Consider the following 23,583-nt stretch of genomic DNA (forward strand, 5'->3'; position numbering starts at 1 on the left):
CCCAGTGAAATGCTCTCAGACAACAAGTGCAGTGAGTTTGCTTCTTTCTTCTCTGAGAAAATCAATAATATCAGAAAGGTGATCAGCACATCCTTGAGTTGCCCTGGGGTCAGACAGATCAGACCACCTGTAAAAGTTACTATGTCTGACTTCAAAGAAATTGATGGCAAAATTTTTGAAGAAACCGTACAGCACCTTAAAACATCAACCTGTGCTCTTGACACACTTCCCACATCATTTTTCAAAAGTGTGTTAAACAGTTTAGAAGCCGATCTTCTAGAAGTGGTAAATGCCTCACTTCTCTCTGGGAGTTTTCCAAACTCCCTGAAAACTGCAGTTGTCAAGCCCCTCCTGAAAAAGAGCAATCTGGATAAGACCATATTAAGCAACTATAGGCCGATCTCAAATCTTCCTTTCATAGGCAAGATCATTGAAAAAGTTGTCTTCAATCAGCTGAACAAATTCTTATGCTCGAATGGATACTTTGACAATTTTCAATCTGGTTTCAGACTGCTCCACAGCACAGAGACAGCGCTCATAAAGATAATAAACGATATTCGCTTAAATACTGATTCAGGCAAATTATCAGTGCTGGTACTACTCGACCTCAGTGCTGCATTTGACACTGTCGATCATAACATACTTCTTGACAGGCTGGAAAACTGGGTGGGGCTTTCTGGGATAGTCCTAAAATGGTTCAGGTCATACTTAGATGGGAGAGGTTATTATGTGAGTACAGGAGATCATAAGTCTGAGTGGACATCCATGACATGCGGAGTCCCTCAAGGCTCAATTCTTGCGGCACTCCTGTTCAACCTGTATATGCTCCCAATGAGCCAAATAATGAGAAAGAACCAAATTGCTTACCACAGCTATGCAGACGACACACAGATTTACTTAGCCCTATCGCCTAACGATTACAGCCCCATTTACTCCCTGTGCCAATGCATCGATGAAGTCAACAGTTGGATGTGTTAAAACTTTCTTCAGTTAAACAAAGACAAAACTGAAGTCATTGCGTTTGGAAACAAAGATGAAGTTCTCAAGGTTAATGCATACCTTCACTCTAGGGGTCAAACAACTAAAAATCAAGTCAGGAATCTTGGTGTGACCTTGAGTCAGACCTTAGTTTCAGTAGTCATGTCAAAGCAATAACTAAATCAGCATACTATCATCTGAAAAATATTGCAAGAATTAGATGCTTTGTTTCCAGACAAGACTTAGAGAAACTTGTGCATGCGTTCATCACCAGCAGGGTGGATTATTGTAATGGACTCCTCACTGGCCTTCCCAAAAAGACCATAAGACAGTTGCAGCTCATACAAAACGCTGCTGCCAGGATTCTGAGCAGAACCAGAAAATATGAACATATCACACCAGTCCTCAGGTCTTTACACTGGCTCCCAGTTAAATTTAGGATTGATTTTAAAGTATTATTACTGGTATATAAATCATTCAATGGCCTAGGACCTCAATACATTGCAGATATGCTCACTGAATATAAACCCAACAGATCACTCAGATCACTAGGATCATATCAGCTAGAAATACCAAGAGTTCACTCAAAGCATGGCGAGTCCGCTTTTAGCTTTTATGCCAGCTGCAGCTGGAACCAGCTTCCAGAAGAGATCAGACGTGCTCCTACAATAGTCACTTTCAAATCCAGACTCAAAACACATCTGTTTAGCTATGCATTTAATGAATGAGCACTGTGCCAATGTTCGTCCGACTGTTTACTGTACTGTACTGTATTTTATTTTTCATTTTTCTAAACTGTACTCTTATTTCTTTTTATTATTTTAATTTCTTCTATGTAAAGCACTTTGAATTGCCATTGTGTATGAAATGTGCTATATAAATAAACTTGCCTTGCCTTGCCTAAAGTCCCTTGCAACTGAATGACTATGTACGTTGTATGTTTACTGATATGGTGATTTGTGGTGTAATACACACGGCTCATTGAAACTTGAAAGTCTCTGGTCCCTTAATTCTTTATGTAGCATCAAAAGCATTTTTTTAAAAGCAGGTGTTACATAAAATATGGCAATAAGAATTGCATTTTTAGTTTGTGAATGATAAATATGTATGAATGTAATTTTGAATGTAACCTGATGAATGTAATGTTTCCTTATAGCACCAGAAACAACTTAATAAAATACCCTGTCATTTATGGTCACATAAATAAGAGTAAGACATCACTCAGAACGTCTCGTGGCAGTGTCTGAGTCATGTGTAGTACACACCAAAGGACTGGCCTAGGACAGGGATGGGCAACTTCGGTCCTGGAGGGCCACTGTCCTACAGAGTTTAGCTCCAACCCTGAAAAAAATCACCTGCCTGTAATTTTCTAGTAATCCTGAGGACCTTGATTAGCTTGTTCAGGTGTGTTTGATTAGGGTTGAAGCTAAACTCTGTAGGACAGTGGCCCTCCAGGACCGAAGTTGCCCATCCCTGGCCTAGGATGAAGTCAGGTGACGCAATGCAGTGCGTAATCAATTCTATAAATAAAACCTGTGCGAGAGCATCACCAGATTCATTGTCTGAAGAAGCCGTGCAGAAGTACTCGAAGTATGGCACCTTGACGCAGTGTCATGTAATGGGAACGACAATATGTCATGTAATGTAATATCCATGTTGCCATACTGAGAGGATGCCTGCAAACAGGTTGTGGAAAGTTGCAAAAGCATTGTAGTAAAGGAAGGACTCACCCTGAAAGGACCTGAGCCCCAGAAGCTGAGTCCACATTCACATTTTAAAACCTGGTGAAAGTGTATGGGGAAGACCAGTCTGTCACAGCACAAACATTCTCCAAAGAAGCACCTTTTGCTAGCGCCTTCGAGGCAGCAACACCATGGGCTGAACCAATACATTTTTACCCACTGACATTCTATCTATCTGGTTGTGGCAAGGCAAAATAGTGGCCACATAAACCTTAAGAGTTGTGGGGGTCAGCCCAGCTGACAGACGCTCCTGAAGGAACAGTACTGGACCAAACAGGCAGTCAACTGGGTTCATATGGTGTTGCTTACACCATGACGAAAAATAAATGCCATGTAAGAGCGTACAGCTTTCTAGTAGAAGGAGCCCTAGCTTTGAGAATGGTATTGCTAACTTCAGTAGAGAGACCAGAATCTATAAACTGGTACCCCTGAGGGGCCAGACCCATTGTTTCCAAATCTCCAGGTGGGGGTGAAAGATTGTTCCCTGAGGTTGGGACAGAAGGTCCCTCCTTGGCGGAATCTCCCAAGGAGAGCCTTCCAGGAGAGACACAAGGTCCTCCAACCATACTTGGGCCGGCCAGAATGGGGCTGCCAATGTTAAGCGAAGCCCCTCCTGATGGACCCTCGCCAAGTCTCCCGGGAGCAGAGCGATCAGCCACGTCTATACCATGGCATCCTGCCCCAGAGAAGCTGGAGGATGGAGAGAAAACCAGAGGGGACAGTGGCTTGACTCCTCGGACTCCACTACTGGAGGGTGTAGTCGTCAATCTCCAAGCCTCATCCACTGCCTCCACAGGACGTCTGCCCCCAGATTGCGGTGTCCCGGGATGAAAACTTCCCTCAGGGATAGCAGTTTGCCATCCACCCAGAGCAGGAACTGCTGTACCAGCCTGAACAGGGGGCGCGAACGTGATTTATGATTTACGCCCTGGTGATTTATGTAAAAAAACTGCCAACGTGTTATTTGTCCACACCAACACATGGTAGCCCCACAGGTCTGGGAGGAAGTGATGTAGTGCCAAGAACACAGACCTCATCTCTAGGCAGTTGATGTGCCAAGACAGATGAGGACCCTCCCAAAGATCTCAAGCTGGATGGCCTTCCATGATTGCTCCCCAGCCCGTAAGCAAGTTGTCCATCGTGAAGATCCTGAGATGGAAACACGCTCCTAGAGAGGTACCCAAGGTGAGAAACCGGGGACTCCTTCAGATAGAAAGGGCAAAAAGGGCTCAGCACGTGACCCTACCATAAACATGGGTTTTAATAAGGGATGAAACCCACTGCTTTTGAGCCATCAGTGGAAGGACCTCATATGCAGCAAGCCCATGGGAATCACATTGGCAGCTGCAACCATAAGACCTGTCAGAACCTGGCACTGATGGACGGAAAGCTCCTGGCCTATCCTCAGACTGCCTACCACGGTGAGAACAGAATCCACCCGAGCCAGGGACAATTCTGCCTGCATCTTGGTTGAATCCAAAACCAGCCTGAGAAATATAGTTCACTGACATGGTGACAGATTGTTCTTTATTAGATTTAGTCTCAAACCTAAATTCTCAATATGAGCAAGAATGACACCTCGATGTCGAACCGCCAACTCTCGCGATCTGGCTAAAATGAGCCTGTTGTCTATGTAGTTTAGAACCAGGATTGCCCTGGAGTCGCAGAGGAGCCAGACCAGCATCCATGCATATGGTAAAGGTTCAAGGAGACAAGGCTAGGCCAAATGGAAGAACCCGATATTGGTATGCCCCCCCCCCCCCCCCCCCCCCCAATCTCACACAAAAAGGTTCCAAAACAAAACAAACTAACCCTAACCCTAGAGCTGCAAATTTCAAGGCTCAAATAGACCATGCAAAAGTCCACAAAGCAGTGAAGATGAGTATTAAGAAGGTTAAGAAAGACTATGTAAGTGGACTGGCAGCTGAAGCAGAACTGGCATCACAGTCATTGAGCACAACCTGCTGTCTGCTAGCAAACTGTACAATAATATCACATTTGAAGAGTTAGGAGCACTTTTGGAGATTCCACCTGCAAAGGTACAGCTGTGTTTACTGACTTTGTTAGGAAACTTCTAATATAGAAGTATGTTCAAAACATATATATACAGGGCCTAAAATTAACACTTGCCAAGCACCAAATGCAAGTAAAAATCAGTGTTGGCGAGTATATGAAAGAGTGTCACTTGCCAGTTGCCCGGTTTTTATGAATTTTAAAAATACAGTTGATGGGAAAGAATTAGTTGACGGGATAGTTTACAGGCCAGAGCTTCATCGTCACGAAAGTTTAAGCATTGATAAGAAGACACGGAAGGAAGCTGATTTTGTTACTCCCGCATTACTAAACTGAGCTCTCTTTCATGCCTTTGTGAGACATGACATTATCCAAATGACTGTTAAAATCTTTAAAAACTGGACTTGATAGGTGATTTGTTAGACCTCTTGTTGAAGTTGAGCTGATGACAGAGGTCTACTGATATGAAGTTACCAGCTGACCCTCTGAATTAATGAGGATGATAAATGGAATGAAAACATCAGAGGCAATAAGATGTACAATAGTGGTGTGTGGAGTAGATTTAACATTTGGACTGTGAATGAAACTCGCCATGGGACGAGGAGGTCAGAATGGACATGCCAGAAAAGATGCAGTACAAACAGCCATCATTGTCGCTCAGCCGTGGAAAGTCAGGCATGATCAATTTGCATGGGCTTGTGACCTGGCTCTGGTGTGCTGGCAAACTCTGGCTGGAGATGGTACAAGGAGGACTGCTGGCACTGTTGGTCTTCCACACAATTTCTTACTCGGTTGGCAAAGCGGATGGACAGTTGAATGAAACGCTCAAGCGTGGAGTCATCGCATGCCGAGAGATGCAGCTGCAGAGCTGGCTCCAAACCTTGACGGTAGGTGGTGAAAAACGTGCAGTTGTTTCATCCACTGGCTGCTACAAGACTTCAAAGCTTAGACATTGGTTGAACTTTTGCCTTGACATAAACAGTATAATTGCTCACCAACTGAATAGTCCCCTATGAGTCGACCGAAGACCTCTCTGAAACTGGCAACAAAGTTGTCAAGTGACTTGGTTGCGGCACCCGTCTGCTGCCAGATAGTCTCAGCCCAATGTAGCGCTCACCCTGCCCAAGATGGACGGCGATGTTGTTCCTTGCCAGGTGAAGAGAAGAACCCTCTGGTTTGCTGGATCCAGCTTTGACAACACTCCACACCTTGCTCTTTCTAGTCCTCATCCTCTTCCTCCTCTTACATGTAGCCTTCTCTTCCTCCTCTACTCCCAGTCGTTGTGTGTAAACAATGACAACTGTGTTATAGTTGTTAAAGAGTTTTGCATAAAGACTGCATGAGAATTGCAAATAATTGTTTTGAACCTGAACTGTGAAAACTGTCACAAGACACACATGGGGGAGACAATCAAGGGGATAACAACAAGGAAACTACAAAAGGACTACAAAGATGGCAGACAGAACAGGAAGTTCCAAATGTTCAGGGACAAACACAGAGAACACGAGAAAAAGAATCATAAACAATGACAAAAATAAAATAAATAATAATATTTAATACACACACAGAGCAAACTTGAGCTGATCTAAACTTCTACTAATGAGTCACTGTCACATTTTAATATATATGGTGCTGTAAAACCTAAAGAGTTACATATGCCAGGTATGGATATGTGTTAGTGGATATATGTGGTGCGTTATTGACCTACATGACTCACAGTTGTCTTTCCATGTCTCGTACAGCTATAATGAGAACAGCAAAAAAAAAAAAAAAAAAAAACCTACACATCTTTGTTCATTTGATTACATGATAGAATGTAATAATTACAAATCAAATGTATATCTGGAAGTCAGGCTAAATTATTAAACACTGCTATTGCATTTCTGGCATGTATCAGACCCTCAGTCACCAACATACAGACTTTGCTTATAAAATTAATACCAGCATAGATGCAATAGATTTAAGAAAACTATGATTCCCTACTTTAATTGAATCTTGTAGATTACACACTTTAGAGCATTACATTAAAAAGAAAGCAAAGAAATAACATTTAGAGGAGACACAATTTTGTTGTGTAGATCACAAATGATCCAGATGTTGACACCGATGTTTTCCCAGTTAATTAGTGTAACAAAACTATTTAAACAAAATTGTTTCTATGAAGAGTGTTATTTGTTTTTAGTCAAACTGAACGATATGATCCATGCTTTTCGATTAGACCAATATAATGCACTTTAAATAACTGTCATGGTCTTTTTTATTTTTTTTCATCTAGTAGAGGTTGAGTGTCAGCTGTTTCCCCGACATTCTCTGACGATATAGTAGATGTCTCTGAAGATCGATCTAGTTGCTCTGGGTTTGCTTGATTAGATGCGGCCTGTAATGTTGATCCTAACAGAACCTCCTCCGGCTGCGGTGTCTGTGTTTCTGCATCATTGTGAAATAATTTGGCATTGTCTATTTGTTCCTGTCCTCTTGTCTTCGCCTGGTCTTCAGCCAGGTTTTTCAATTCCTTTGTTATATAGAGGTCAGTCTCCTCCAGCAGAATCTCATTATACTGATATGCAAGTGGCCGCATACAGTCAGAATGCCTTATTGCCTTGAATGTCCAAATGACACTTACTCCAAATAAAACCAAAATGGCGATCTCCTTAAAAAGAAATTAATATGAATTACTTGCAAGATAACAGGCACAAGATCAGTGACTATTCTTTCTGTAATTTAAAATTAGATATTAAATTTAACTTAAAACAGACATTTAAATCATGTGCTTATTATGATGTTATTATTTAGATTTAGACAATCAAAACACTTCCACAATATTTAATTTTGACGTCAGAGCTTATTCCGACTGCTGTCTTTTATAATTTGGCACCGGGGCTCATTTAATATGGGGTTTCGGTACCCATACTCTTAACCAGTATAACCGGTATTAACTTCTACTGCAAGCCTAATGTAGGCTACACCTTTTAAAATAAATAAAAAGTATACTTACTCGTGACAAACTTTTCTTTGTTCGGATATCTGCATCTTCAACAGGGGTTTTGATCTTTTTGCAAAAACTTTGCTCATAAGGAGGCAAGCTATCGTTAGTTGTTTCAAGGCATGCATACCAGTCCCCATCAATCAGTACTGCAATTATCCACAGGCACGCTACAGAAAATGCTTTCATTATTGACATTGAAAGAATAATCCTCTTGCAATGTATTCCTCTCCCATTGCTGCTGAAAATTCTCCTTATGCGCTTGTCAGCAATCATCATTACAATGAAAAGTGAGATGGCAGGAAAAATCATGTAAACTACACAGACATGAGTATTTACCCCAGGGTCACAAGGACATTGAAAATCCAGTGTAAACACATACTGGAAAATAATCCAAAACGAAAAGGCAGCAAATGCCCTGCTGGCTGGTACAAAAAGTTCCTTCAGGTTATCAATGGTGAAGTAAGGTGGCATTGATCCTTCAGTAACACAAAGACACAAATAAAAAAGCACTGTCTAAAAAAGAAAGTATCAAGGAAGGGGTAAACTCTTTATATCATCCTGAAAGATCATGAAAGTAGACCTGGTCATGCGGTGAATACACCACCCATTTCATAGCTGCTCTGGAGTGAGTTGCTGAACAGTTTTATGTGATACATTCAGTTATTGCATCTGATACTCAATGATTTACTGTAAAGATCATATAGATATTCATACAGAGATTTTTACTGAGTAACATCAACTGGTATTCAATTTTTGATGCTGTTTATCATACTATCACTATCCTAACATGCAGAAAATCCAGCCTTTGAGAAGTGAACCACAAACCATTTTGTTATCGCGTCAATATACACTTAGTCGCTATAGCCTAAATACATCCTTCCATCCATCCCTTCTCCAGGACCTGATGCTCGAGTCAGGATCTTTTTGCTGTGAGGCAACAGTGCTACTCACCAAACCACCATGCCGCCCCCTACAAATACATATGTACGTAAATAACACTTTGTTCAGATGAAAAAGACTTTTACAGAAACAGAACATGATGCAAGTGTAACTGAGATTTTTTTAGTTTTTTTTTTTTAAATAAAAAAGTTAATCTAATGTTAGTTTTGGTAAAGTTAGTTAAATGTTTATTACTTTTTTATGTCTACCAATACCTTTCATTTTAAATTCTCTACTAATTGGTTATTTGTAATAATTTACTGAGGTAGGTTGGTTGTCTTGTTGGCAGTTTGGTTGTTGACGAGCTTTTGTTCTAATACCGCATTCCTCATTCCTAGCTCCAGTTGTCACCATTCTGTATAATTTAGTTCTGTTTTCATGGACTTTCAGTTTGTGTTCATTTGTGTGTCTTTGTTCTGATTAACGTCACTCATCAGTATTCTTGGTTACCATCATTATTAGTTCATCCGTGTCAGCTGTGTCTAGTTTATCACCTGTTATCTGTATAAGTTCCTGTGTGTTCCTACAGCACAGTTTTATAAGTGACTTTATGTGAACTTAAGTGAACTTTATAAGTTCTGAGTATGTCACGACGTTCTTGAGAGATTTCTTTTTAATGCATTTTGTTCAGGTACGAAACAAAATGTTTAAATACATTATAAACATGTAAGTTCCCCTCACTGCAGAAATCCTTTGAATGTAATAGCCAGGGATGGACAGTATTTCAGATACATGTATTTAAAATACATACTTGAAATACAAAATACTTATTTTGTATTTTAAAGTGTTTGGAAAAAGTCAAATGTAATTTGTATTTAAATATATTTAAGATGATTATTTTTGTATTCAGAAAAAATAAAAAGTAAAAAAATAAGTAGCCTATAGAATAAACAAATTAGTGACGTTCATTACAAACAACTTTATTTGAAAGCCTAAACTAATTTATTTAAAGCAAAACAGAAACTGGTGTTGCAAACATACACAATTTTTTTTTTTTGGGGGGGGGGGGGGGGGATAATGGTAAGGCGGTGGTTATGTAGCCCTCAGTGTTTTTTGACAGTTTAAAAGATACAGATAAATATTGCGTAACAGTAACAGTTATGCCTACATAACTACACAGCCTACATATTACAAAACAGACAATTTAAATCAGGCTGAATACCTTTTTCTATGTTTGGTTGTAACAGTTTTACAGTTACATTTGTCCCATTAGCTTTCTATGTGCTTTCTTTGTGGATTATAAAGTGGGTAGAACTCTTTGCTCTACGGCCTGCAAAAACTCATCTCATAACCAACAAAGAGGTAGGCATGGTAGGAAGGATGTGTTAACCACATGGAGAAGCTTTCTCACCAATGATGTCATATGTTTTTGCCCTGATTTGAGGAACCTGAGGTTCCTAAACTCAGATGTAAGTACTTTTGTTTGTTTGTTTGCAGGGCCTGAAATTAACACCCGACCACACGCCAAATGCGGGTGAATTCTGCAATTGGCGGGTAACACTGTCAATCTACCTGCCACACTGGCAGGTAGCCAATAAGAATCGACCCTTCGCGGGGAGTTTGATTGACGGCTATCTGGCCAATCATAATCCGCCGAATCCGCCTTTTTTTTTGTCCGACAAAGCAGTCAGGAGAGTTCAACGTTGGATGATTTGAACTTGAAAAAACGGAGTGTACTGAGTAGACCTACTGACATCTTTCCGCAGTTAAAACTTCATTCCTTCTTATGTTCATTCATGTTTATTTTATGCTATAAATTAACTAGAAAGAAGAGATGATCGGTTCACAAGCAGGCACCACAGCGATCTGTAAAGACACATTACAGAGCCACAAAAACGGTATTGTCTAAATTTCTTTAAAAATGACCAAATTTTAACGTTGATACTTTGTTTAAAACCAAAAGTAACCAGGACTGTCTTGTCTGTCAGCGTGTTGTCAGTGTCCTCCTCTCTGCTGCGCGATGTGTTTTTCATTGCGTGAGATCATGGTTTGGCGTGAGCGCGGTGTAGCTTGTCGGACATAGCAACAGTAACTAAAGCGGCTGGGTCTTTGCGGTTTTTTTTTTTTTTTTTTTTTTTTTTTTTTTTTTTTTGCAACTGTTGTTATTTGACATTTAAACGAAGTCAGCCATACCCACCAAACGCGAATATGCGTCTAAATTCGCGCCTGACGCGCTATTCGCGTCCGGTGCGAACGCAACATAACGGTTCCTGAACGCTGTAACGCCCAGCGATCAACACAGCCGCGTGTGATTTGTTTACATAGCCTACGAGCTGCACTCGGTCTATATCTGTATTCTAAGAGTTATTATTACTTGTATGGATCTCGTTAATAACTTGACAGCACTTAAATGTGTATTCTTACAAGTTAAAGAACAAATGTTTGTGCAGTTCCTTTTTTTTTTCACCTTTTATGAGGCAAAAAAAAAAAAAAAACTGGCTGGTAAAAAGTCACTGTGGCGGGTGGATTTTTAAATCCACCTGCCACAGTGGCTGGTGGTCAAAAAAGTTAACTTCAGGCCCTGTTTGTTTGTATCTATGATGTTATGTAAGGTTTCTGTAAATATGGGATGGGTAAATGTGTTAACGGTGGCACTAAGTTTATCTGTTTGTTTGATGCACTGGGTTCAACGTGCAGACATGAGGAGGCAGCTCAACTATAGACAGGACCTTGACCAAAAAAGCGATTCATTGTCTTCGTTTTGCCAACAACACCTTTGTCATCTATTGTTCATTTCACAAGCTACAGTTCGTTCACATTACTGACAGCCACTTGGTAACTCGGTTGCAGGCAGATGTGGTCTCATCATCACTGCACTTTAAAGCTACACTGTGTGATAATTTCCCCCATCTAGCGGTGAAATTGTATATGACTACCCAGTGAATATTAGTTTCTGTTCCTTTCAATTTCGAGGGCGTTTTAACTCCTACGGAGGCCGTATTATTCCAAGATTAACATGGCTTCCAGTTCGACTTCGTCCAATTGCGCCTTTAAAACTATTCATCACCTGAGATCCGTCGCAGCACAGATTTATGTTACAAGGTAAACAATACTTTTTCACCATTGACGTGAGGAAAAGTAACGCAAGTTATACTAGAGGTCGTTCTGGCGTTATGCACAACCATGCTATGGTTAGACAAGCAACTATAAAACTTCTAATTTACACAAATAGGCTCGATTACCTGCCGAGAAGAAAGCAGGCAACTTTGGCGTCCGTTTTAAAATCTTTGCTCCTCATGAGCTCTTTCCATCTGGGAAAAGTTACTCCAATATTGAATTTGGTCTTGCTGATTTGCCTGTCGCGTTGACGTTTTAATTCTCTCTTTCGCTTCCTTGGCGACTCTGCTACATGTCCTCGAAAATAGGCGTGATCCTCCATCAGCAATCTTTCAAATCTGCCGGCAGTCGCGAGTAATCTCCCCCTCGCATTCGTCACGGTGTCACTGAGTGTAAAGCGCGAAAGGCGAAGCTTGAATTTACAGGTATGTCCCTCTTTGGCTAATGTAGTTTCAAGATGGAGGGGCAACATGGCGACCGGCATTCGAACCCCTCACCCGTATGTACTTTCAATGGCAGATTATAAACTTACGAGAATACTTTATTACTTGAAAGATGTAAATATACATTAATGAGCACATATATTTTTGAAAGAACTAAGTGTTTTTTGCTAAGAATCAACTAAAAAAATTACACAGTGTAGCTTTAACATTTACATTCTCGCCTGAAAACAGTAGTATTATATTTCAACTGTATATTAAAAAATGGCACTTCTTATGTTGTCATTCTCCTTGGCGCAACATATGCTCGTTATCAGCAGTCAATCAAGCTGTCAATCAAAGTTAACCACGCCCTTATTTGTCATACATTTTATATCTAAATACGATCTAAACTAACGAGTTAGAAAAAAATTCACCCCCCTCACAGTTGTCAGGCACTCGGAACCTATCGAAAAATACAATAAAAGTCCATGGGACCAACCTGTAAAAACATGAATTTATGTTGTGAAAACGGACATTTTAACATGGGGTCTATGGACATTTGCTCCCTTTTGGGACCTGCCCCTAGCGGATTTTCGATGTATTGCAGTTTTTCGCACTTCCGGGTAGGCTTCATTTTTCAGATTAGAATGTTGCCGCTTGGCAAAAACACAAGACAGCATTGGTGAGAAACCTTCTCCATGTGGTTAACATATCCTTCCCATAGATATCCATATAAGGCTAGATATCTTAAGACGGAGTCTCTTCCAGCATCACTGGCGGCCATCTTGCCACAGGGAAGCTTTCTGGCGAGTTCTGTGGTATCTGAAGTAAGGTGAGTGATCAGCACGTGAAATCTTGACGGATTTACAAACGGTTTGGTTTCTTAGAAACGTTATTAACGTGGCTATAATTCTGAACGCTGGAACATGTTGAAATTGCAGATTTTCTTAATTATTCATATGTATGCAGTGTCATAGCTACATCTCTGACGTTTATAACAAACCAAACCGTTTGAAAATCGGTAGAAAATTGAGCAAGTTATGGTTATTTAAAAAGTACATGCAGCATTAAAACACAATGTTACGAGTGAGCGAGCTCCCTGTGGCAAGATGGCCGCCGTGTGCGGACGTCGACCTCCATTGGCCAGCAGCGCGGACGAGACATCTAGCCTTTATTATATGATATCTATGATCCTTCCTACCTCATACTACTTCTCTTATCCTTTTTATGATACTAGGTATCTTACTGGCTAGAGAGCCCCTAGTGACAGGATTAAATATTGCACGTATAGAAAGCTAATGGGACAAATGTAACTGTAAAACTGTTACACAGCGCTCTCTACAAAAAGAAGAGTTTCAATTAGTCCCATAAAATCTCTTTAGCTTTTCAACTTTCACTTTGGCTGGGGTTGTCAACCATTACTACCTTGTAATTGACATTATTAACCCTTTTCAAGATTTTTGCAGGTCCTTGCCATTTTGGAGCTAACTTGGCCATAAAATAGTTGGCAGCATGAGATAGAGGTTGAGTAAGGATCCAAACCAGATCTCCTTATTCAAATGATTCTTCTACGTTTATTGTAGTATTTGCCTCCAGGGCTTGGCTAGTCTTCTCCCTCACTTGGTCAAGAAGAGCTTTCTGTTTCTCAACAGTGCTGTAGGCTACTGTACATGGTCAGGATTAGGCGGCTTGCGGATTAATCGCTCAAGTGGACTTTTTAGTTTGTGTCCTAGTGCAATCTCCGCCTGAACAGGGGGCGCGAACGTGATTTATGATTTACTCCCTGGTGATTTATGTAAAAAACTACCGATGTGTTGTTTGTCCACATCAACACATGGTAGCCCCACAGGTCTGCGAGGAAGTGATGTTGTGCCAAGAACACAGACCTCATCTCTAGGCAGTTGATGTGCCAAGACAGATGAGGACCCTCCCAAAGATCTCGAGCAGGATGGCCTTCCATGACTGCTCCCCAGCCCGTAAGCAAGTTGTCCATCGTAATGATCTTGAGATGGAAACACACTCCTAGAGAGGTACCCAAGGTGAGAAACCGGGGACTCCTTCAGATAGAAAGGGCATAAAGCGCTCAACACATGACCCTTACCATAAACATGGGTTTTAATAAGGGATGAAACCCACTGCTTTTGAGCCACTAGTGGAAGGACCTCATATGCAGCAAGCCCATCGGAATCACATTGGCAGCTGCAACCATAAGACCTGTCAGAACCTGGCACTGATGGACGGAAAGCTCCTGGCCTAACCTTAGACAATTCTGCCTGCATCGTGGTTGAATCCAAAACCACCCCGAGAAATATAGTTCTCTGACATAGTGACAGATTGCTCTTTATTAGATTTATTCTCAAACCTAAATTCTCAATATGAGCAAGAATAACACCTCGATGTCGAACCGCCAACTCTCGTGATCTGGCTAAAATGAGCCTGTTGTCTATGTAGTTTAGAACCAGGATTGCCCTGGAGTCGCAGAGGAGCCAGACCTGCATCCATGCATATGGTAAAGGTTCAAGGAGACAAGGCTAGGCCAAATGGAAGAACCCGATATTGGTATGCCCCCCCCCCCATCTCACACAAAAAGGTTCCAAAACAAAACAAACTAACCCTAACCCTAGAGCTGCAAATTTCAAGGCTCAAATAGACCATGCAAAAGACCACAAAGCAGTGAAGATGAGTATTAAGAAGGTTAAGAAAGACTATGTAAGTGGACTGGCAGCTGAAGCAGAACTGGCATCACAGTCATTGAGCACAATCTGCTGTCTGCTAGCAAACTGTACAATAATATCACATTTGAAGAGTTAGGAGCACTTTTGGAGATTCCACCTGCAAAGGTACAGCTGTGTTTACTGACTTTGTTAGGACACTTCTAATATAGAAGTATGTTCAAAACATATACACGGGTTTCTTGTATACAAACAATACCGGATGCGCGCACATCCAAGAGGCAAAACCGCTATCTGTTATGCAGAGTTCTGTGAAAGAACTTATCTCATATAGAAGCCCAGTGTATAGCCTACACAAAAAGGTATACCTGCGGGCATATAAATCCTTAGATACATATAATTATGTGCTTTGTGGTCATGTTCAAGATGTAAAGTTTTATGACACGAGATCAGAGTTTTGTATTTTAACATTACCAGATACTCAGGAAATGGAAACAAGGATGCAAATAGATCCAAATAATTAAGTTTCACTGTACTAAAATGGCCCCCACAGTCACCAGATCTCAACCCAATAGAGCATCTTTGGGATGTGGTGGAACGGGAGCTTCGTGCCCTGGATGTGCATCCCACAAATCTCCATCAACTGCAAGATGCTATCCTATCAATATGGGCCAACATTTCTAAAGAATGCTTTCAGCACCTTGTTGAATCAATGCCACGTAGAATTAAGGCAGTTCTGAAGGCGAAAGGGGGTCAAACACAGTATTAGTATGGTGTTCCTAATAATCCTTTAGGTGAGTGTATATATATATATATATATATATATATATATATATATATATATATATATATATATATATATATATTTGTTAATAGCAACTCTGAAGTGTCAAGTGTCTAAAGTTTGATTATCTTTTCAGGTGGAGCTGTCACTTGAGCAGCCATTTATAAGGGAGACGCAGTGCAACTGCAAAGCTGGCTTGGGACAGTGCAACATCTCATCGGGCTGCTCTACACTCTCGCTCACTTTGCCAAGATGGGCTACACATCTGTCCCCCCAACAACGAGCAAGACGTCACTGCCTCAAGCCTGGCACATTCCATCGAGGGCCCTGGGTGTCAGTCCAAGAACGGTGAGCTCTGTGAGTGTCTCAAAGCTAAAACCACCAGTGACCAACGCACCTCCGCCAAAGAGGCAATGCTCGTCTGAAGGGGTGATGTCAAACCTGTACTGTCCTGTGCTACTCCCGCTTCCATCAAATGCCTTTGCAGAGAGCCTACACAGAAACCTGAGTCAAATAAAAAGCAAGAGTCAGATGTTCAAGCTGCTGGAGGAGAACAGAAAACAGCCTGCTGCTCTTGTCTCTACCGACTTTGGAGACCTTCCAAAGGGATCTGTGCTTACCTACCACACAACACAGTCTTCCAGGGCTAATGATGATCCCCTGTTTCCCTTACCATCACAGCCATGCTCATTTTACACTGTCCTGGATGACACTGAGTCGTGCTACTATGGTGGCCTGGTGGTCACTCAGGCTGTTGCAATACAGCTGGAGATAGAGACAAGGGAACAGAGCCATAGCAAGACCTGGCATAAAGTTCGAGTCAACCGTCTTACCTCCTCTTTCTTCAAGAGGATTTGTTCAAGGGTGGCAGACTACAACGTATTAGCGGCCAATTTGAAAAAGAAAATAGTGCAGACTAAGGTGATGAAGAGAGGTTTGGAACTGGAGCCTGTTGCTGCGGCCGAATATCAAGACCTCACTGGCTATGAGATCTTCCCCTGTGGGTTCGTCATCAACCACCACGCCCCACACCTAGGTGCCTCACCTGACCGAAAAGTGATTGACCCCAGTGCCTCACCAACGCACGGCCTCCTGGAGATCAAGTGCCCCAACAAAGAGAGCATGAGGGATTGCAAGTACTTGCGTTGCAAGGCTGATGGTAGCCTCAGCCTGAAGACCACACACGAGTACTATTTTCAAGTGATGGGGCAGATGGGCATCACTGGGTTGAAGTGGTGTGACTTTTTTGTGAAGTGCAGTGATGACCATCACTTGGAGCGGGTGCACTTCCAACCAAAAGAGTGGGAGAACATGAAATGTAAATTGGACACATTCTTTTTCTCTCACTTTCTGCCTTCTTTGTGTAACAAAATCATGTAATACATCACTGATAATCTGTTTATGTATATAGTTCTCTTTTGTTAATGTTTTTAAATGGTTTGTTCCTAATGCAATTTCTAATGTTCTGACCTGTTCCGGTTCCTTTTTCATACTTCTATGTACATGGTTACCTTTACAAACCTAGAGCAGTGTGCCTATCAATGTTTTTTGAACGGCCTGTTTTCTGATGTTCTGGTTCCTTTTCCATGCTTACAGTGTACAGGCAGGCCATTTTACATTATTCCCCTGTTCCAACTTCTATGTACAAAGTTACCTTTACAAACCTAGACCAGTGTGCCTATCAATGTTTTTTTAATGTTTTCTGATATTCTGACCTGTTCTGGTTCCAGTATATTAAATTATAAAGTTATGAAAGACATCATCCATGTGTAATACAATTGTACTTTATTCTTTAGATAGATACACATCCAGTAGCTTATACATACACACACACACGTAAAACAATCAAATCACTCACAGGTATGTAAAAGTAAAGAGCATGAGAAGTGATTATAAGGTCTGACAGGGACTGATCCTGTGATACACTGACCATGATAAGGTGCTATGGTAACAATACAAGTTCACATATTTGTATAGATTCATAAAGAAGAACAATAATGATGGTTAAGGCTTTGTACAGATTCGTAAAGATGAACACTTTCTATTCAAGGTTTGAATACATTTGTGGATATTAAGATTTCAGTTTTAGAGATTTACATAACATTGGTAGATATTTACATTAACATTACAATTTTAAAAGAGAGGACCTTGAAAGTTAGTTAAAAGGGCACAGACGGCCCACAGTTGGTTAACGGAGCCCACCAGTGTCATGGGTAAGACTTTATCAAAAATATGGTACTCTTTAATCCGCCTAATAGCGCGCTCTACATGAATTCGCAGTCTTGCTATCGCTTGAGTCTTTTGTACTTCGTCTGCAGTGAAGTGTCCACTTGGGCCTAAAAAAGGAGGGATTACAAGGGAGACCTGTCTTTCAGAGAGAAGGTCCTCGATAAGAAAGCCTTTATCGGCCATTACCATATCTCCTTCTTCGAGAACAGAAAGGATACCTGATTTTTTGGCAATTTCTTTGTCAGATATTGAACCTGTATATAAATCACTGACAAAAGTCACTTCACCTGAGGGGGCAATGCCTATTAGGCCCTTAAATGTGGTGTTACCTTTGTAGTGTGAATAAATCGCTGAGTTAAGGACCTTGGAGGTCTAGGCTAGGTTTCTGTACATGAATTTCAGTGCAATCCAATATAACTCTTGTAGCCGGGAACGTGCATTTAAAACAATCTGGCATAAGTTCATCCACAGTTTTCCTTGAAGGCCACATTGGAAGTGATCCCAACATAAAATACAAAAAATTGACCCAGGTCACACAGATCCTGCTTACTGTTGACTGTGATACATGGAAACGGGTTGCAAGATCCTGCTCAGGAAATCCCTGCCTCAACCTACAAAGAAAAAGAAAAAACTGGTCCATAGTGGACAATTTAGAGGCGCTAAAGCCTTGACAAAGTACCTCCCCACTTGTATGTTTAAGTCGCTGAGCCTGACTCCATCCCACCATATTTTCTGCAGTAGGTTGCAGGGCCATAAACACAGCTTTAAATGTATCATAATCTGGAAACCCTGTATAAAATGAAATCTGTTTATCGTCACCTTGAAAATTTGAAATCAAAAACTGTTTTTGTTGAAGCTCTAAAATTAAAAGTTCTTGATCACCGATGGTCTTGCGGGCTTCTTCAAGTTGATCTTGAAGTGAGGGAGGCAGTGCAGCATATTCATGGTCTGGGTGCGGAGGGGGTGTCTCTTCACTGTAAGTATAAGAGAAACATATTGATGGACACATTAGGTGTTTTACAATGATACTCATGCTCAATTCATGGAACCAATTACATCGTTTACGTACCTCAACACATTCACACCATGTCGATCATCGAGATCCGTGGAAACATTACTGGAAATCATCAGCAGAGAAATACTGTCACTACACACAGTTAATAACTACACTGTAAAGAGGTTGCTGTAAATTTTACAGTAACTTACTGGCAGCTGGATGCCAGTAAGTTACTGTAAAATGTTTTACAGTAATATTACTGTATTTTCACTTACAGTATACTGTACCATTTACTGTAATTGCATTTACAGTATTATTACCGTATTTTCATTTACAGTATTAGTATTGAGTTTTTTTTTTTTTTTTTTCATCATTTAAATTTTCTTTTTTTAATTTATGTTTACCCCACCCCCCAAAAAATCACAATAACTCACAAACATTTGTCCTTATAATATTCTTTTTAATCGTTGAACATTTTGTTTTAGAAGTACAAATTACAAATCTTGACCTTTAGGAGCCACTAGCTGAAGAAAAAAAAAAGGCAACATCTCCAAAGTCCATAGAATTAATCTCCTGGTGACCATTTGTATCTGTAGCATGGCAAAAACGTACACACACTGAAAAGCAAAACAGGCCTTAAAACAATAAAATACAGTCAAAGTCAGTGTTGTGTTGTTACATTTCAGTAATTTTGCCAGTCAAAGTTGACAAGCTCTCTGATGAGAAACACTGAGGGTTTCAGGCTGATGCTTTTCTTTGGACCTTTCCAGATTTCCATCTGATCTGTGCCTTTGGTGTTTGGTGCCATCAGGGTTGACTCTCAGAATGAACCTGCAAACACAAGCAGGGAAAAATATATAATTTTTTCAGACCGGTGTTGGCAGAATTTTCCCTAACCCTCAAACTTGATGCTGCATGTACTTTGGCGTTAATAAAAGCACTATATCTGATTCTGAATCCACTTACAGTAGTGGTGGGGGAAAAATCGATTCTGTTCAGTGTCGCGATATTTTGCGCACGCAATTATATTGATACAGTAGCGCAAAGTATTCCAATATAGGTTATAAGGCTGTGACGGTGGCAGTTTTTTTACAACTGCGGTGGTAATGGACCAACTACCTGCAGTGGTTGGGGGGTTATTATGAAAATTGAAATAAAAAAATGTAGTTTATTCGAGCAAAAAAGTCTTTATTTGAGCAATTCCGTCAAAGAAGCAACACAAAGCCTGTAAAGCATTCAAATACATATCAGTAAATATTAGAAACTTACATAATAGAAAAGTTAAATCTATATAAAAAAAAAAAAAAACCTTTCGTTTAATACTTCCACACAAAGACACGTGATTCCACATGAAGCCATACCGCTCTGTGCTTTGAGAGGGATGACACGAGGAGGAAAGAGACCATCGATCTATTTTCTGATATCTTCATGTTTTCTACTTGTTGTAAAAGGTATGAAAAGTGAATTTAATTTTCCACAAGGGCAAGACATTTAAGCTATGTTTGAAATTGCGCTGCCAAAGAGAGCGAAACTAAAAATCAAATAAACTTGACGCGCCGTACATGTCTAATAACAAGCAAAAACTGTGTTGAAATGAATCTGACGTGCAAGTAAAAATGTAGGCTATCTGTCCTACAACGTTTTTCTACTTTACCACAGTAAAGAATGTGAATGTAATAGGCCTAAATAAAAGCGAACCAAGGAAGAAACGTTTATAATCCCCTTCGAAAATCGAGACGTAAGTGAAGATTTTGGGAAAAAAACAAGGTATTACATGCAGGGATGAGTCACAATTTTTGGATATTCGATTAGTTTATTTAATTATAGAATTATAGTATATCGAATAGGTTGTGTAATTATTCTCTAAAATAAAATCTCCATGTTTTTGGTGCTAATGCGGTGGTGACGCGTTCATATAATTACGTTCTGTAATAAGGTCCTGTGTCCTGAATGTTCAAGGACAAAGTTTTTGCACTACCCTCCAGTAAATGTGTAGAAGATGTTCACAGATTTAATGTGACATTTGAAGTGAGTTGAGCAGTCTTATTTTTTGTAATGTCTTTGAATAATATGGGGGACATGAATCGCAATTTATCGCAGAATCGAATCGCAATACTTGCTGTATCGCAATGTTAGGAAGCGCAATAATATTGAATTGTGGCCCAAATATCGCAATACTATCGAATCATCAAATTTTTGCCAATTTCCACCCCTAACCTACAGGGATGGTATTACCCCATAATAAATTACATTTAAATCATTAAATCTTCATTATTTTTCAATACATTCACAGGAATGCTTAGATTTCCAGGGAATGGATCATTTAAATTAAACTTAATACAATGTAAGTTGCTTTGGATAAAAGTGACTTCCAAATGCATGCATGTAAATGTAATGTAATGTAAAAAAAAAAATATATATATATATTTTGGTTTACCTGATTCTGCATTCGACAAAATAGACAGCTAATGCTGAAGAGTCGTCTGTTAGCAGTTGTAACTGGATGATGATTCTGCCCTTCATTGTCAGCATCCATGTTTTTGCTTTGAGAACAGACTCTCCTGAAACAGACAAAGTCAGAGCAGCCTTTTAGTGTTATAGTTTACAGAAAAAAACTAAAATACAATAACAGAACTTATTACTAACAACAATAACATGTGGGGTGAAGATGAGGTAAGATATAATGTTGTATGGTGTTTATAGTTTTTAATCAATTAAACAACATTAAAAATATTAGTTAGCAAAACTTTGCTATATTGATAATGGTATATTGCTAACCCTTTCCTCCTCCTTCTCCTCTTCCTCCTCCAACGTCAACCCGTTCTGTGTATTAGTGGAGAGCGTCAGCAGTGATGTACAGTCCGGAGGGAATGGCCGCTGCAAATTCAAAATAAAGAACAGAAAAGAACATGTTTGCCTGCTTAACTAATGAATACTTCAGCTAATTTAGTTGATGTCATCTTACTCACCTGTAGATGTTATCACCATTACGAAGGCAATCACAAAAAAGACTCCAAAATACACCTCCGACATTTCAGACGACATAATTCAGACCACAAACTTGAAAATAAAACAAAAGATGAAATTAACAACGGTGTTGGATAAAGGGTTAGTTTACTCAAAATTGTAAATTGTCACCATTTACTCACCCTCAACTTGTTCATAACTTCCATTAAATTATTTAATGTGCTGTATACAAAAGAAGATATTTTAAAGAACATGAGCAACCAAACAGTTACTGGTCCCCATTGACATCCAAAGTATTTTTTTCAATTATAGAAGTCCATGCGGACCAGCCACTATTTAACAACATTATTCAAAATATCTTATTTTATGTTCAGACGAAAGAACTTCATGCAGGTTTAGAACACGTTGTGGGCGAGTAAATGATGACATACATAATTTTCTGTTTAAGGTGTACTACGTTATCCCTTTAACTTAGTTTTACTCAGTATTTACGTTGTACATCTGCCAAAAAGTTGTGAAAGAGGAGACAGAACATACCAAAGTTATTATGCTTCTCTGTTTAATAAGTTTACTTCGGCTAATTTAGGTGAAGTTGACCATAACGTTACATACCAGTTGATGTTATCACAATGAAAAGGCTCCAACACACTCCATCGTTGCAGATGGCATTATCCAGATCAAAAACCTGAAAATAAATCATATAGGCCTACGTGAAAATATTGTTTAAAACCCGCACTTTAACAAGGGTTTCGTCTATCTCACTTTACCTCAGTATTTCACGTTGAGTTCGCTGTTAGCTCGGTTAACGTTACCGATGACTCCGCCCGCCTGATGAGCTAACTTGCGTTAAAGAGGCAGAGGAACACACAACCATTATTTTTTATAGTTTTAACTAAAGAATATTTCGGCTAATATAGGTGAACTTAACTTACTCACCAGTTAATATTATCACCGTGACAGCGACCCGGCCGACAGTCAGGAAAAAAAGGCACTAAAACCATTCAGACGAAAACAAAACGATACATCATGTTTGTTTGCTGTTAACATAAGTAAAAACATTTGAAAATGTTTGTTTTACATAAAATAGAAATTATATACTAACCTTTTTGGTGAGTTACATGATCTTTTGTCCGTGCATTAACTGCCACTTCACCCCTCAAAAAAACACTTGAAAAGAAATCCCTCTTGCCATTGGTCAGTTTTTCGCGGGCAAGTTCACTACTGTAAATTGATTTACAGTAGTGAAGAATTACAGTAGTGACCCTATATTTTCCCATAATCCTTTGCTGTTTACAGTAACATACTGTATACATATTTTACAGTATCTTACTGTACATATTACAGTAAAATACTGTTCAAATTACAGAAATCCGTTACAGTGTAGTAACTTAATTCATCTAACGTAAAATACTACCTTGTAGATCTAACAACACTCCTCCTCTCTGGTCTGACAGAACTCCATGCAAACACAGTTGACACTGTTTCAACTTGGTGATGCCAGTCGTGCTTTTCACAAGGCAGTCTGGGAGGAAATGCTCCGAGCACACTTTTGTGTATGTGTTTATCTGCATCAGCAAATAAAATGCAATCATATAAACATTTTTACATGTAGAATTTTATTGATCAGACTCAATCTGACTCCTGTACATCCTCCTCCTAGCTAGGAAAACTGATGTGTTCCCTAGGTTAGCTTGTGACTAGAAGCTAATACAAACAAGGTCACTCAGAATATGCTTATACTAGTGAATCTGTGGTGGTAGATTTTAATAACATACTACTAATTTTGGACTAGGCTGT

General features: G+C 39.9%; 1 long non-coding RNA gene across 1 annotated transcript; it reads right to left on the reverse strand.

The window, feature by feature from the left end:
• Positions 1 to 19,341: 19,341 nt before the first annotated feature.
• On the reverse strand, positions 19,342 to 21,691 carry LOC307152899. Its single transcript, XR_013820085.1, has 3 exons — positions 21,598 to 21,691; positions 21,257 to 21,380; positions 19,342 to 19,650 (listed from the first exon to the last, which is right to left on the reverse strand). It is a non-coding gene; the product is annotated as an uncharacterized lncRNA (long non-coding RNA).
• Between the last annotated feature and the right edge of the window lie 1,892 nt (positions 21,692 to 23,583).

Source organism: Squalius cephalus, assembly GCF_949319135.1.
Source record: "Squalius cephalus genome assembly, chromosome: 24".
Classification (NCBI taxonomy): domain Eukaryota; kingdom Metazoa; phylum Chordata; class Actinopteri; order Cypriniformes; family Leuciscidae; genus Squalius; species Squalius cephalus.